This window comes from Bidens hawaiensis, unplaced genomic scaffold (genome assembly GCF_021521415.1).
Source record: "Bidens hawaiensis isolate Kalapana, Puna unplaced genomic scaffold, B.hawaiensis_p1.1 tig00052906_1, whole genome shotgun sequence".
Taxonomy (NCBI): domain Eukaryota; kingdom Viridiplantae; phylum Streptophyta; class Magnoliopsida; order Asterales; family Asteraceae; genus Bidens; species Bidens hawaiensis.
In genome coordinates, this window is record NW_027499500.1 from 51,371 (window position 1) to 66,961 (window position 15,591).

At 34.3% G+C, this 15,591-nt stretch overlaps 1 pseudogene; it reads right to left on the reverse strand.

Annotated features, from left to right (window-relative positions):
• Window positions 1-5,266: 5,266 nt before the first annotated feature.
• LOC143599802 (F-box/kelch-repeat protein SKIP30 pseudogene) lies at window positions 5,267-6,433 on the reverse strand (annotated as a pseudogene).
• Window positions 6,434-15,591: the final 9,158 nt, after the last annotated feature.

Sequence of the window (15,591 nt, forward strand, 5' to 3'; positions counted from 1 at the left end):
AAGACCAAAACCTATAAATTCGTTCAACTAATAAATTTTAGCATGCAATCAACGTCACTTTTTAACGTAAAGGTAATTATATGGAAACAAACTACTATATACATTATTCACATAACCTATTTGAGACATTGACAGGTGATTAGCTAAGACTGTAAGTAAATCGAATGTAATAATTTGGTGTGGAGTTCGTTTGTGTTTGTCTTGTTAATAAATTATTAGCGTACATGAATAAGGAATCTCGTTCAATTAACTAAATGAATAGACATGAACATATGCTATGCTTGTTCAGTTGTGTTCGTGAATGTTTGATAATGTGTTCGTTTACGTCCATTTATGTTTGCTAATGTTTGTTTGTTTATTTGACTCATCAAAGGTTTTTAATGTTCTTTAATAACCATTATAATCTTATCATATAGATTTAAAAAAATGTTATTAACTATAAAGCAAAAATATATATGAGTATTGTGTGACCGATTTATATATATAATTAACATATAGATATAAATGTTAAAAAACATCAACACAAATTTGGTAGCCGGGCTGAATCATTGACACTCATCATTTTCGGTTAGCCAAATCAAATAAAACATTGTTTATGTTCATTTATGTTTATGTACCGTTCATTAACAAGTTCATTTCCTTAACACATGAACATGAAAAAAGAAGCATGTTCAATTTGATGTTCATGAATCGTTCTTTTATCTGATAACAACTTAACGAACGATCACTAACAAAAACAAAATGTAACTCAGATGAAGCACAGATGTACCATTTTTTATGTATGATAATAATAAGATTTAACTCAAATATAACAAATATTATCCACAAAAGAATAGCATATACAAAAGTAGTAAAGTTAATAGCTAGGGCCTAGGGGCCTTCCTATGCCCAAGTCAATTATTGTGACTACGATTTGCATCAGAACTTGTTTAATTTGAACGATTTATATTTAATTTGACATCATTTTCTCAATATTAAACTCTAAATGTTTGCATCAAGTACACATTTCCATATGAATAAATCCCACACGTAAAAAATAGCATTACAGGACAAAAAGACCAGGTCAATTTGAAGTTAATATAATTATCATTAAGGTTTAGGTAAGGTTGGGTTTGCATGCTATAAAAAACTTTATTTCTTTTCTTATAAAAGTTTATAATATGTATAATTTTATAAACATTATACTATAGAGTCCTGGTTTATTTAAAAATTGATATGAGTAGGTCGTATATTAATTTACATTGTTCGATCTTTTTCTGAGTGAGACTACTTTAATATAACATCAGACATATCAATTTATCTTTATTTTATAAGTAAACGAGTTAAAAGTATCATCATCGGTCAATCATCCTTGTCTCAGTTGAAGAATGCTAGCTGGTAAGCGCAAGACAATGTGGATGTATCAATGTTCGAACCACACACGTGGAAAGAATTTGTGGGAACTTTTTGCTAGTCCTAGTGGGATTCCAACAAGCGTATGACACTAATAGGGAATAACAATACTGTTCTATGATTCGAACTCGAACAATGTTGGTTGTATACGGATGATAAGTCTTTCAAAGTCCACTGACAGCCAGTTATAGTAAAGCTGTGAAAATGTATCATTAACGGTCCCTTGTATTAAAAGCAACCCACCACATTGAGGATCTCATGACTTATCCTTTCTCTAAATACATCTTAAAATATTTGCATACACGTTCTTGAAACATCTTAAGGAATACGTACTTTTCAAATCATGTATAATAAAATTAAAAAATAATATACTTAGATGTCAAGTAATACGAAATACTTAAATCCAAGTTACTTGTATTAGTGTTTCACGTTATATCAAGGTAGGCCTTTGTAATTATCCTTTATTTTAAATGAGTTAAAAGGTTTTAAACATAATTAAATAACTATGTTTTTTTTTCTTTGCTTATTAACAATGTTAAAATGATCAGGTCGATTCAGATGATCGAACTAACTAAACTACTATGGCATTATGCATCAAAAAGACGCTTCTTTACAAAACTGAGAGCGGTTCTATGAATTGAGCAATCGGTAAAACAGGTAATGTGACCAGGTAATAAGAAGGTAACTGATCAATTTTATATTGTAACCCCGTTTCAACACATAAAAACTCTTCTAGGTGATAAACATTACTTGTTAGACAATTTAGGAGCCGTAATGTTAATATCAATATGTTTGGTTTCAAGTTCTCGGCTATTAACAAAATGCTCATTAATAATGACACGTAAAACATTATGTAAAAGAATCACCTAAATGAAAACACGTGAGTATTATATGTTTAAACCAGAAGTGATTAGATAGACATGCAGGTAACAAACAAAAAAGAAATGGTCACAATATAAACGAGCCTAGCCGTGTCGAGTCTTAGCTCAACTATGCCCGTTTGGATTTATAAAATCCAGAGGCTAGCTCGGCTCATTTCGAGCTCTTTTTTTTAAAGCTCAAGCTCCCCAAAGACTCGTTTTTGGAAGCTCACACTCAACTTGCTTATTAGTTACTAACTAGTTTATATATATGTCAATTATTATTATTATTATTATTATTATTATTATTATTATTATTATTAGAAAAACCTTAAAGGCGTATAAGCTCGGCTCGAGCTCGAGTGCAATACATTAAACGAGCCAAAGCTCTACTCAAACTTGGTTGTGCAGTGTGAAATTAATACTTATAAGTCCGAAAGAGTTAAAATTTAAAAATACTCAAGGCTTGTCGATAACTAAACGAGCTTTATTTGTGGCTCGGAATCGTCTCAGGCTCGATAAGGCTCATGTCATTTTGAGATTATTATCGATCCCATCTCGAATAGCTTGCGAGCGGCTCGGTTCGTTTACACCTCTAAGAATATAGCTTCAATTTAAGGGTCTGTATAATTTTCCTTTCTTTACAAAATAGTAATAAGACTTATGTTTTCCTCATTTACAAAAGTGCTAAGCAAAAGTGTAAAGTAAAATTTTTGAACTTTAATTGCATCACAAATTGAAATCATAATGAGTGGGGCTATAAACATTATGGTATTATATGCAATCATGGCCCATGATATATAAGTCCAAAATGCGAGTTTAACTTCGATCTCAAGACCTAATCCCATCACTCTCCGGTACGAATTGTCTTGCTTGAAAAATCTCAAATTGTATGTATTATGGAAAGCTATATGCGTGCGTCACGTTAAAAACATGTTTTAGTACTTAAAAATATCGTGTAACATGAGTTAGAAACACCCACCCTAACATTAGCGACAACGTTGGCCCAATGTTGGTGAGACTGGTAGCCTTAATTAACATTCATATGCACCGTATGACCAGTGTTGTTCGACATCATTGACGAGACGCACATTAGTGGCTAGTTCGAGTTTTAAAATGTCGAAACAAAGAGTAGATGCAATAGTTGGTTGTTCACACTTCATACTCTTTAGTTGATGTTTAGATGCGATATTGAATGTTCATGTTTAAAGGATATTATATGATTAAGGCATTAAAATAATGTGGTTATTTGTATTTTTTTTGAAATAGTACCATCAATTTATGTAATTATGTTTGTTTGTTTTTATGCTTATACTTGGATTCGAGTAGTACTAAATAGAGGTGCACACAGAAACGGTTAACCGGTTCGTACCCGAAAGTCTAACCGGTTACTAACCAGTCCAATCATAACCGGTTAGTAACCGATCCTAACCGTCGGTTAGTAACCGGTTTATATTATTGATTTTAAAACCGGTTACAAACCGGCTAACCGAACGGGTTAACCGATTGTTTTATTATTATTTTATTAAAAACCGGTTTTTAACCGGTTAGTACCCGACCGGGTAACCGATTTATTTTATTTTATCAAAACCGGTTAGTACCCGACCCGATTAACCTTTCTAACCGGTTATTTTCAGCAAAAAAAAAAAAAGGATTAGAAAACTAGCCGGCTATTAGTTAACCGATCTGTGCACTTCTAGAGTCTAGACTACTAAATGTGTTAAAGTGAATAGGTAATGATGGCTTCATAGGACTAAGCCCAACCCGTTTGAGATTTATTGTACTAAGTTACAAAACCCCATTTTAGCCTCAATTTATATCACGCTATGTACTTGTAATCGTTATTATTCAACAAAGAATACCTAATTAGTAACTGTTATCCATGGATGTAGGTTAGTTTAGACCGAACTAGAGGTGCACAAAAAACCCGAACCCGAAACCGGACCCGAAAAAATACCAGAAACCGGTTTTGTTTATACCTGGGATTTTAATACCTGAACCCGACCCTACCTGTAGGGTAGGGATAAAGTATGCATTTCAGTATCAAAACCCGTACACTGAACCGGACCCGATTTATACCTGGAAACCGGAACCGGTTCCATACCCGGAACCGGGTTTTTCCAATACCCGAAACCGGGTTTTTCAAATACCCGATCTATGTCCGAAAACCTACCTGAAAAATACCCGAAAATACCCCTAAAAATTGTAACCCCTTAAAAAAATCCAATCTATACCCGAAAAAAACCCGAGAAAAGCCCCAGAAAAACCCAAAAATAGGGTTTTTCCAATACCCAAATATGGTATTCAAATGCCCGGTGTTAGCATACCCGGTTCCATACCCGACCCAAACTCAATGCATAGGGTATGGTTTTTAGAGAGAATACCCAGACCCGAATCGGGTATCGCCAATACCCGATTTTCCAATACCCGGTCATACCCGAACCCGGGTATTTAAAAAACCCGATTTGTGCACCTCTAGACCGAACCATGTTAAATCCTCCTATTCATTTTATTGCTTGTGTGCGCGTTGATCCTATGTAAAACCACCATATGGTCAATTGCACTACTTTAAAATTTATAAATACTCCAATTATATGAACCCTTTTAGTCTTGGGCATAAAACTCGGTTCTGGGACCCACCTGGCGTACCTGACCTGGAACAAGACCTGTCCAACCCAACCCAATGACCCATGGATACAAACCAGATTCCGGTTCCTCGGATAAACCACACCCAGACATGGAATCGACCCAGAATCACCGGAACCAATTCCGCCTCTACCTGGAAAAAAAAAAAGCTGCAATAAAAACCCGGTCAAACCAGACCATACCCGAAACCGGCTCCTACCCAACCCAATTATCGACTTTGTTGACCAAACCCAGAACCAGTTAAAAAAAAAAACCGGATTTGTGCACATCTAAACCCTTTACTTACCCATTTAAAACTGTTGCATAATTTGCTTTATTATGATTTATTGTTCGTCTGTTTGACATAATTAAATAGATTTTAATCAACGACAATTTACGGTATACAACCTTATACCCGTGACAAAACATGCTAAATTTAGTTTCACAGTCTCAAAACCTTAAAACACCACTATCTGATCACAAAACAAACCGAAAACAAATAAACCCGAAACACGAAAACACCTAAATTCTCAGCTCGGCACACCCGAGAATCGTCCCCCGACACCAGGTCATCGAGGCCGCTTTCTGCCAAACGGGTCTCTCGTTCCCAAGTGTCAAAACATCAACATCTGACATCTTTTTAATATCCCAGTTCCACCCTTCGGGCCCAATCACGCCTCCTATCACATATATATCATCCCGAAAACCCATCATAGCAAACCCAATTCGCCTCTTGAATTCTGACGCCGAAATCACCACTTTCCTCGAATCCTTATCTTGTTTGTAAATAAGCCCGTAACTCATCACGTATAATGACCCGTTAACCACCGTCATCGGGCCTTGAACCCAAGAATGCTCATAAACCCGCCACCCGTCTTTGGTCAACACCTGAACCGTGGTCAAACCCTTGTGCACCACGTGCATCTCACCCCCGATTACCAATCCGGTGGACCCCGAGTTATGCGTATGGTGAAGATTGGGTATCGAAACCCAAATGTCTTTCTCGGGGTCGTAAACTTCCGCCTTCGATATCGATTTCCGACACGTTGTAAACCCGCCTGCGACCAGTATCTTCCCGTTTAACACACAACACGCAAACATGGTCCGGGGAACAATCATGGCGGCCCGTTGGGCCCACTGTCGGGGCAACGGGTCGTATGCCCACACCTCGTTTGTTGCAAAGCTCCCGTCTTGGTCCCCGGTCAACGGGTCAACCGCATCACTACAGCCACCTAGAACAAACAACTTACCCGCGGTCGATACGACACCGAAATGGGCCAGATTTCTAACTTTCGAAGGAAGGATCGGGAGAGTGATCCAAAGGTCTCGGGTCGGGTCGTAAATCTGCCACACGTTTTCCGGGTCGAATGCGCATACACACAAAAGATTTTCACGCGCTTTTACTTCTTCACGAGCTTTATATAGCTCCGTGCTGTGAACTGCTTCCCGCCAAGAACGGGAAACTATTTCCAGTTTCGGAAAAAGGTAAAATGGGACCCGTGCGAGACATCGGACCGCAACAGCATCGGGCAGACCTTCAATGAGAACCATAATTATACAAAGTACAGCAACCTGTTAAGAACCAAAAAGACGAAAACACCCTTCATTTCCGACATAAGGAAACCTTCAGATGCAAGAACATGAACATGAACATGATAGTTCACAACACAAAAAGAACAATAAACTTGTTGTAATGTGAAACGATAGGGTGCTTGAGGCTGCTTATTAAACGGCTTATAACAAAACCAACGGCTTGGTTATATGTTTTTACAAGAACCATTACGGTTCGGTTATGGTTTTGCATGTAATAAAAACTTAAAAAACCGAACCAAACAAACCAAATGTATGGATTTTCATTTTTTACTTTTTATTTAAAGTAATTCATAAGAATTTAATAAATATATAACTCAAATATTTTAGTGCAAATGTATAATAACAATTGGTTTTTAATCAACAAAATGATTTAGGCCAAATTCATTATTTTGGCCAATTTTCCTTATTGTTCCAAAATTTTCAAGCTCAAACGACAAAACCGGAAAAACCGAACCCAAACCAAAACCGAACGGTTATCAAAATGTCATAAACCAAGTTTTGATTTTTGGTTCGGTTTTACCCCAAAACCGAACCAAACTGAACCCAAACCGAAACCGAATGATTTAGGCTGAAATTCATTATTTTGAGGCATATACCTTTTGGTCCTAAGTTTTCAAGCTCATATGGCAAAACTGAGAAAACCGAAACCGAACTGAACGGTTTTCAAAAATTCAAAAACTGAAGTTTCAGTGTTTTGTTCGGTTTTAACCCAAAACCAACCCACTGAACCGAAAACTGAAAGCGAACGGTTTTCAAAAATTTAAAAACCGAAGTTTCAGTTTTTGGTTCGGTTTTAGCCCAAAACCGAGCCAAACTGAACCCAAACTGAAACTGAATGATTTAGACCGAAATTCATTATTTTGGGGCATATACTTTTTGGTCTAAAATTCTCAAGCTCAAATGACAAAACTGGAAAAACCGAAACTGAACTGAACGGTTTTCAATAATTCACAAACCGAAGTTTCAGTTTTTGGTTCAGTTTAAGCCCAAAACCGAACCAAACTGAACCCTAACCAAAACCGAATGATTTAGGCCGAAAATCATTATTTTGGGCCATATATTTTTTGGTCCAAAATTTTCAAGCTCAAATGACAAAACTGTAAAAACCGAAACCGAACTGTTCAATTTTCAAAAATTCAAAAACGGAAGTTTAAGTTTTTGGTTCGGTTTTAGCCCAAAACCACCCAAACTGAACCGAAAACCGAAACTAAATGGTTTACAAAAATTTTATCAATTTTAGCCCAAAACCGAACCAAAAAACGGAAACTGAAGAGTTTTCAAAATTCAAAACCCAAAGTTTCAGTTTTTGATTCGATTTTAACCCAAACCGAACCGCACACACCCCTAACTGTTTCCAAACACAACAAGCAGATAACTAGTTCCATCAAACAATACCAATATGAGATCTAATTTAACAATTATAAATCATCTTAAACAAACAATTGAATCAATAACAACTCACAATAATCACAAATTATCTCCAACAATGCACAATATTTCTTTAATCATTACAAACACACACAAATCTATATATAATTTGTTTTGATTAAACAAAATAATAATTACCTTAAGAGATTTGATGATCAAGTGGTGGTGGGTGTGAAGACGATGGTGAATTTGATTTTGTCGGTTTTGGTTTTAATTTATTTATATATATTTTTTATAATAATAATAATAATAATAATAATAATAATAATAATAATAATAATAATAATAATAATTTAGATGAAGAGAGAAAGGGTAAGGGGTACGGAAACACGAAGTGCAGTGGATTGGATTCCAACATCTTATGTTATGTTGTTTAAGGAGAAAGAGATTGCGTGTGAATTGTGAAATTTGGGTTTTTACTTTTTATTAATATTATTAATATTGGCATGAAAGTTCCCAAAAGGATATTCCGTAAAGATGTGCTTTGGTTATTATTATTCGTGTGTAAAGTTTGGATTTTATATTCGATGCCTTCAATTGGAAGTAGTAGTAGTAGTCGTTAAGAGAATAATATGATGGCTATGGTTTTCTTAGTTTTGGTCGATAATAAATAATAATGTGTTGCTCGGTTGATATTTAGACCACTAGTAGTAGGATGGAGATAAAGTGTCACAACCAGTGTTGTAAAAATCTTGACTAAGTGCCAATTAATCACTAGTCCAAAATCAGTTAATATTGAAAAAAAATTTATACATAAAATTTGGACTATATAGGTATATTTGTAATTGACATATAAATTTCAATCTGATGAATCCCGACTGATCCTTGTTAATCCTGATTAATCGCTAGTCGCTACCAGGGCCGTCTCTAAGAGCACGATGGTCGTCGTGGGTCTTGTACGAGCTATAAAAATGGGCCTCAAAATTTATTAAAAGAAATTAAAAACTCATATAATATATGAAATATATTCAAAGAAATTAAAAACTTATGGGCCTCAAATCTCGATGGGCCTTGCACGATTATTCTAGCCCGCACATGCTCTAAGACGGCCCTGGTCGCTACCCTACTGCACGACTAGCGCTAAGCGATTTCTACACACCGGTCATAGCTCACAAGTGTCTTCATGCTGAGTAGCGCCAGTGTCCACTTGATCGGCCTTTTTGTGTTTTGCTCTTTATGGGCGACACACTGTATCCTCTCACGTCATCCACCTGAGCATGCCCGTCTAGAAGGGGTTTTCATATGTTCTTTCTATGTCTTCGTTGTTCGTTTCTCTCTTTTGCACCTCAGACCAAAGGGCTCCGCTGGAGGGATTACGGAGCGATGAATGGTCTTAGTACTAATTTAATAGCATGCGTTGTTATTTAATAGATGGTAACCAACCAATCATATATACGATACAAATGGTGGGCTTAAATTTTCTTACTTTACTGGTGTTAGCATGTTTTTTGATTTATAATTTCACTTAGCTAAAAGACTAACACAACTTTAAAATCATACAAATGGTGTTATTTTTTTAAAATAGAAATGTTAAAGTGAGACTATGTTATTTGATTTGTTGGTTAAATGATTTGTGACAAAGAAGACTTTTATGATTATTGATACTAGTTATTGCGCGTTTAACTTAATCATCACCCTAACTTTTGAAGTTCTAAATAAGAACCGGTTGTTTATATATTAGGGTTTCATATTATTAAAATTGTCACAACCTTCAATTTCTATTCTTAGTTAGAGTATTAGTTATCTTCAAAATATAAAGACTTTAAAGATCAAGTATTCACTATTCAAAGCATTAGAGCACGAACGTTTTTTTCTTCATTTTTATCTATATAATTTAACTTAAAACATTATGTTTCAATCCAAATAAACGCAGATGACTTCACGTCAACGTGACACAACTCCTTCTATTCAATTATATGAGTCCATGTTTTGTTTGGATGTGTGTTTGTATTAATCTGTTAGATACTTAGACCTAATAGGGGATTAGATTATAATGGAAAATTGTAACATCTTCTGTTATTTGTAGAACACAAAATAATAATCCTGAGGTTATTTGTGGGCCTGTGGCAAGATTTTGGAAAACATAAATTGGGTCTAATATTTTAGAATGGGTTAATTTGTTTTTTTTTTAACGACTAATTTGGATCACTCACGGACCATTGGAGTATTATCGTGCCACCAGTGGTACCACGCGATCATATCCACCACTAAGCCACCAATTCAGGAGGAAACTCAATATTTGAGAATAACCCCCTCTTGTGAGATTCGAACCCAGGACCTTATGGTCACCAAGCCTTATCTCACCACCAAGATACCATTGAACTAGAAGTCCTTTGGTTTTAGAATGGGTTAATACTCGATGGCATGGACCATTGGACCCTAATATTTAAATGGACTCTTTTATGCGATTTTTCAACCCAAACTGCTTGAAATTAGTAAAGTTTAGTTGTGGGAAATCTGATTACTAAAAAACGGTGAACTCGTAAGAAAAGAAAGTCATGGATCCGTCACTAATCTTAATCCTTGGATTCACGTATATGCAATATGATTATAACACTCAAGTATATATGCAGAGTCTATGTAACGATGGAGTATTGTAGTTATAGAATTTATAAGATACGCAAAGTCTAAATCTTAACGAGACTCGTAAAAGTTTTCTTACACAAATCAAAACAGAACATATACAACACAATGCAATACAATACGTCACAAATTTTAATAATAATCGTTACAACCACACATCACACCCATAGACAAAGTAGTAACTGTAGATAACATACTTAAAAGATAAGTTAAGCAACATGGTGAGAAACATATATTGTTGCTATGAAGATAAAAGCACAAGTGGCATAAAATGGTAGGTTTTGGATGGTTGCACCAGATGCGCCCGTACTTGGTTTAGTCTTCGACCCGCTTCCTGCAATATATGTAGAAACCATAAAAAAGGAGCTAGAGATTGTTTTCATTTGCTAAAATGGATAATAAATGATAGCTTCGTGTGTGTGTGTTTTTTTAAGGCGTTTTAAAAATATAAATAGTATGATAAATACTTGCATTTTATGAAAGTTGTTATACTATAGGCATATCGCGAACTCACGCAAAACCCTGAAAAAAGATTTTAAGAGACCGCTAAGGTGGCAAGCAAACTTGGCTCGAGTTTGTTGTTCAAACGAGAGAACTTCGTTCGAGATCAAAGCAGTTACTGTTAGCTTGAGTTTGCTGGTCAGAGTAGCAAACTCCACGTTTTGTCCTTATCCAAATTCGCTTGCAACATTAGCGAATTAAAAAATAATGTCGAACTTCTCTTGAGTTCGGTCATAGTTACAGCGATCTGCCTATTTGTACAACAACTTTAAAAAATTTGCATATAGATCACCTACAATTTCAAATTAAATACCTAAACGATATAAAAAGATTCGTAGCAGATATGGTTTATTGAATCATTCACCTGAAGGAGAATCTGCTGGGGTAGAGCCCGTGGGTCCATTAGCGCCCTCTAGTACAACCCTATGTAACATCGTTTTTTTTTTTTTGTTACATGTTTGTAACATTTAATACAAAACATCGAATCATCACAAAAAAAATGTTTTGCTATTTTTAACATTTTTTACTAATTTTTATATATGTTTTCAGGAGAGAGAAAAAGTTATATTTATATTTACATTTTTTATTCACTTTAATTATGGACCACAAGATTTAAACATTAATTAAAAACATGTGGTTGAGAATGAGTTTCTAAAGTTTTCACAACTTAAGTGGGTTTTCATTTTATACTTAGCCTATATATATATATATATATATATGGTCTTGACATACCAGTACATCGGCTAACCGGGGGAGTTTGTATATTGCAAGCACCGGGTAGAGCAAGTGCCAAAGTTTGATTAATGTTCAAACCCGTAGGTGCACCACTACCATCTCCGGTGAAGACACAAAGGCACCTCGGCTGGGATTGAATCACGTTGGCTAGCTGTGAGCAACAAGAAGTTGACGGAGTTGATGAGTTTCCAGATGGTGCATTCCTGTTGAGCCATGGCTACACCACATAACATGACCATGGCTAGACGAAATACCTCAAATTGGTTTGAAGCCATTTTTAATTAGTGAGGTTTTTAGCAAAACAGTTTAGGAAGTGGATTTATATGATAAAATTGGAATATGGAACATGTAATAATAATCTATGTTTATGTTTATGGGGATATTGGTGGCCTACTTTTGTTTATGTACATTAGTTAATATTTGAAGTTCATAAGTAATTTATTGTTTTGAATATTTTATCTAAATTAAAAACCTATAGTTATTTCGCAAAAGGAGGCTAACTGCAAATAGATAATATTTTTTAAGCAAAAAATCGCCACCGTTTTGTTTACCTGGATTCTAATATGCTAGGATAGAGTCGATAAATAAACCGGTTAACTGAACCTACTAGAAAATCAAACCGAAACTGAACCAGTTTGAAACTGATAAAAACTGGTTTGGAACCGATTGAAACCATAGGTTCGGAAGCGATTTGTAATTTTCTCCACCAAAACCGTTTTCAAACCGGTTAACCGAATTGAAGCCAGCCAAAACTGTTCGTTTGACCGGACCGAAACCAATCAAAACCCAAACCAAAACCGATCATAAACTGGTTTTGACTTTTGTTGACCAAATCGAACTGGTTTCAACCCAAACCAGTTTTGAGTTTTAAACCAGTTTGTGCACCTCTATGCATGGCCGTTGTAACGTCCATTTGACCGGTTAATGTTAACAAAATGTGCATTTAACGAATCAATTCTCAAAATGTTCACACTAAAATTCGTCGCCTAGATAACTTTTTAAGCATTACTCGACAAGATTTTAAAGAATCTGATTTTGCCACTTGTCCAAGCACCTTGTTAGAAACAAAAAATCTCATTGGAAGCCAAAATGGTCTTGCCATAAGCCAAAACAAATTGTTGGGGGCCAAAATAAATATCGTCGGAAGCAAAAATAATCTCAACGGACGCCTACATAATCATGCGGCTCCGACAATTAAAAATAAGAATAACTAGTGACAGGTTAGTTTAATTGACGCATGGCAGAATCTGGCTGATTAAAAATCCAGTCAAGTAATGATTAAAAAGTGATTGGGTTGATGAGTTTTAAGGTGGACATTATGAGAATTGGTTGGTCAAATACGAATTTTATTAACATTAATCAGTCAAATGAACATTTTGGCTATTTTCCATTTAAAAATATAAAATATAGCCTAATCTTCTATTTTCTATATTTTAGTATTTTTACTTTATTAGGAACCACCAAACGAATCCCTAATTAAAATTAAGGTGGCCATCCATTTATGTATGTCAGATTCTACAAACAAAACCTTAAATCATCCATCTTTTTAGGGCAACCACAAAATTCAAATAAACACTTTTATAAATGCTAACTCAAACCATCACATTGAATAACATTGTATCATATTGTGAAAATACGACAATTAATAATTCATTAGTTAGCGTAATGGCGTCTAAAAAAGTTGTCGCGGCGCTACTAGCGCTCATGGTCCTTTTGGTTGTAGTGCGTGCCACCGACAACGAAGATCAAGACCACCGGCCCGAACCAGAAGACTTTGCCGATTGTGAAAAGAAATGTGTAGATGAAGGCAATGCTAGTTCCTTTTGCACATTGAAGTGTGAGAAAGACTTTCACACGAAAGGAAAAACTGGTTCGTAATTTATTTAAAGTTATTTTAGAACGACACAAATATATTTATTTGATCCCACAAATGAACTGTGTTTGCACATGTCAGACAACGGTACTTCCTACCAGTTACACGGTGCCACATTGTAAAAGTTTGGTCGAACCAATCATTTTCTTAAAATCTTACCACAATTTGTTATCAAATATTGAATTTGGGAAGGACCGATGATACTTTTTGTGAGTCCCGAACAAATTTTAATGTGATTTGACCAAATTTTTTGTAGGTTATGAGTAAATTTTATGCGAGGACCAATGATATATTTGTGTGTCTCAACCAAATTCATGTGAATCTGGCGAAATTTTGCGGGACACAACCAAATTTTGTGATTCCCTACCAAATTTTTTGTGAGTCCTAGCGGTTTTATTCAAAATAATAAAAATAATTAAAAATATTTTTTAAGATGGTCATTCTCTTAATATATACTTCAATGAACATTTTGGGGATTTTCTCTTTGTAAAAACTATGAAAAATTGTTCGATTTCGTAGAATCTTCTTTATACTTTTTACATAAATTAATATCTTTTCGAGATCACGATAATACAATATCTTACATGTTTTTAAAATGTATTCTTCTTACATTTGACATTTATGTTGTTTAATGTTTGCAGCTAGACGTTTTGGTAGATAATATGTTTGACATTTATATTGTTTAATGTTTGCAGCTAGACGTTTTGGTAGATAATATGTTTGACACCTAAACATCATCAAGATTCTGAGTACGAATACATACATGTTAGTATACATTGAAGGAAGCTTTTTATGTTCATCTTTTTTTTTTCATTTATTTGATTATTTCTTATAATCATATATTTACAATATTTTATTTTTCACACGTCTTTATTTTAAAACATGTACTAGTAATGTATTGACATGTAATTATATGTTATCAAACTTCTTCATTTCCTCATTATTAAAATTCGATATCTCTAACAATACATTAAAAAGATTTAATTAATAATAAAACACATTAAGAATAATTAAATTAATAAAAGAAAACATCAAATTACTAGCTCTATTGCAAATTTGCAACCAATGTTGATGGAAAATTTAGGCGATGAAGGGTTTTATCTTAGTTGTTGTTGTTGTTATTATTATTATTATTATTATTATTATTATTATTAACAGACAACTTTATATAAAAGGCGATAAATGTCTAACGAAAACTTGATTATGTTATTTTTCGTAATTAATAATTGAATAGCAAAAAATATTAAATTTTTGAGTACCAATTCGGTTTATTTCCCCTTTTAAACAATTACAAAAGTTAAAGTTAAAACATTTAAAAATTTCACGTTCGTTGTGTTTTTTCTTTAGTAAACCCGAGTTGTGTATTTGATTGACACATTAACATAGGTGAGGTGGACACCCTATAAGTGTTTCAATAGAGTAGGTATATCATTGACTTATTGTTTTATAGTAATGAAACAAATCGTATTACTACAAAATTGATGTCTACTTAGAGACTTACATATCGAAAGAGTTTTGACTCGAAACACAAATGTGTGCTTGATCAACTTGTTTACGATGTAAACTAGCACTATTTCATGTAGGATGTATCACTAGTTCATATATGCATCATTTCACTTATGATTTATGAACTTGAGCTCAATAACATGTATAACATTGTTTCATATGTGAGCAAATGCTAATTTAACATATAAATTTAAATCACACGTGAATATGTATTAACTGTTTCATATGTGAGCAAATGCTAATTTAACGTATAAATTTAAATCACACGTGAATATGTATTAACGCAGATAAATTCAACATGATTGTTTAAAGGCAAGCTTCTTCTTGTTATGATTCGTTAATTAATGTGACATTATGGCCGGCTTTGGTGGGCGATGTGGGCGCTTGGCCAGAGCATGTTTTTTTTTTTTGGGCAAACCTTTATAAAAAAATTTCCAATGTTATATATATAGAATGCCCGAATGCTTATAATCTCAAATATTTTTATAATACCCA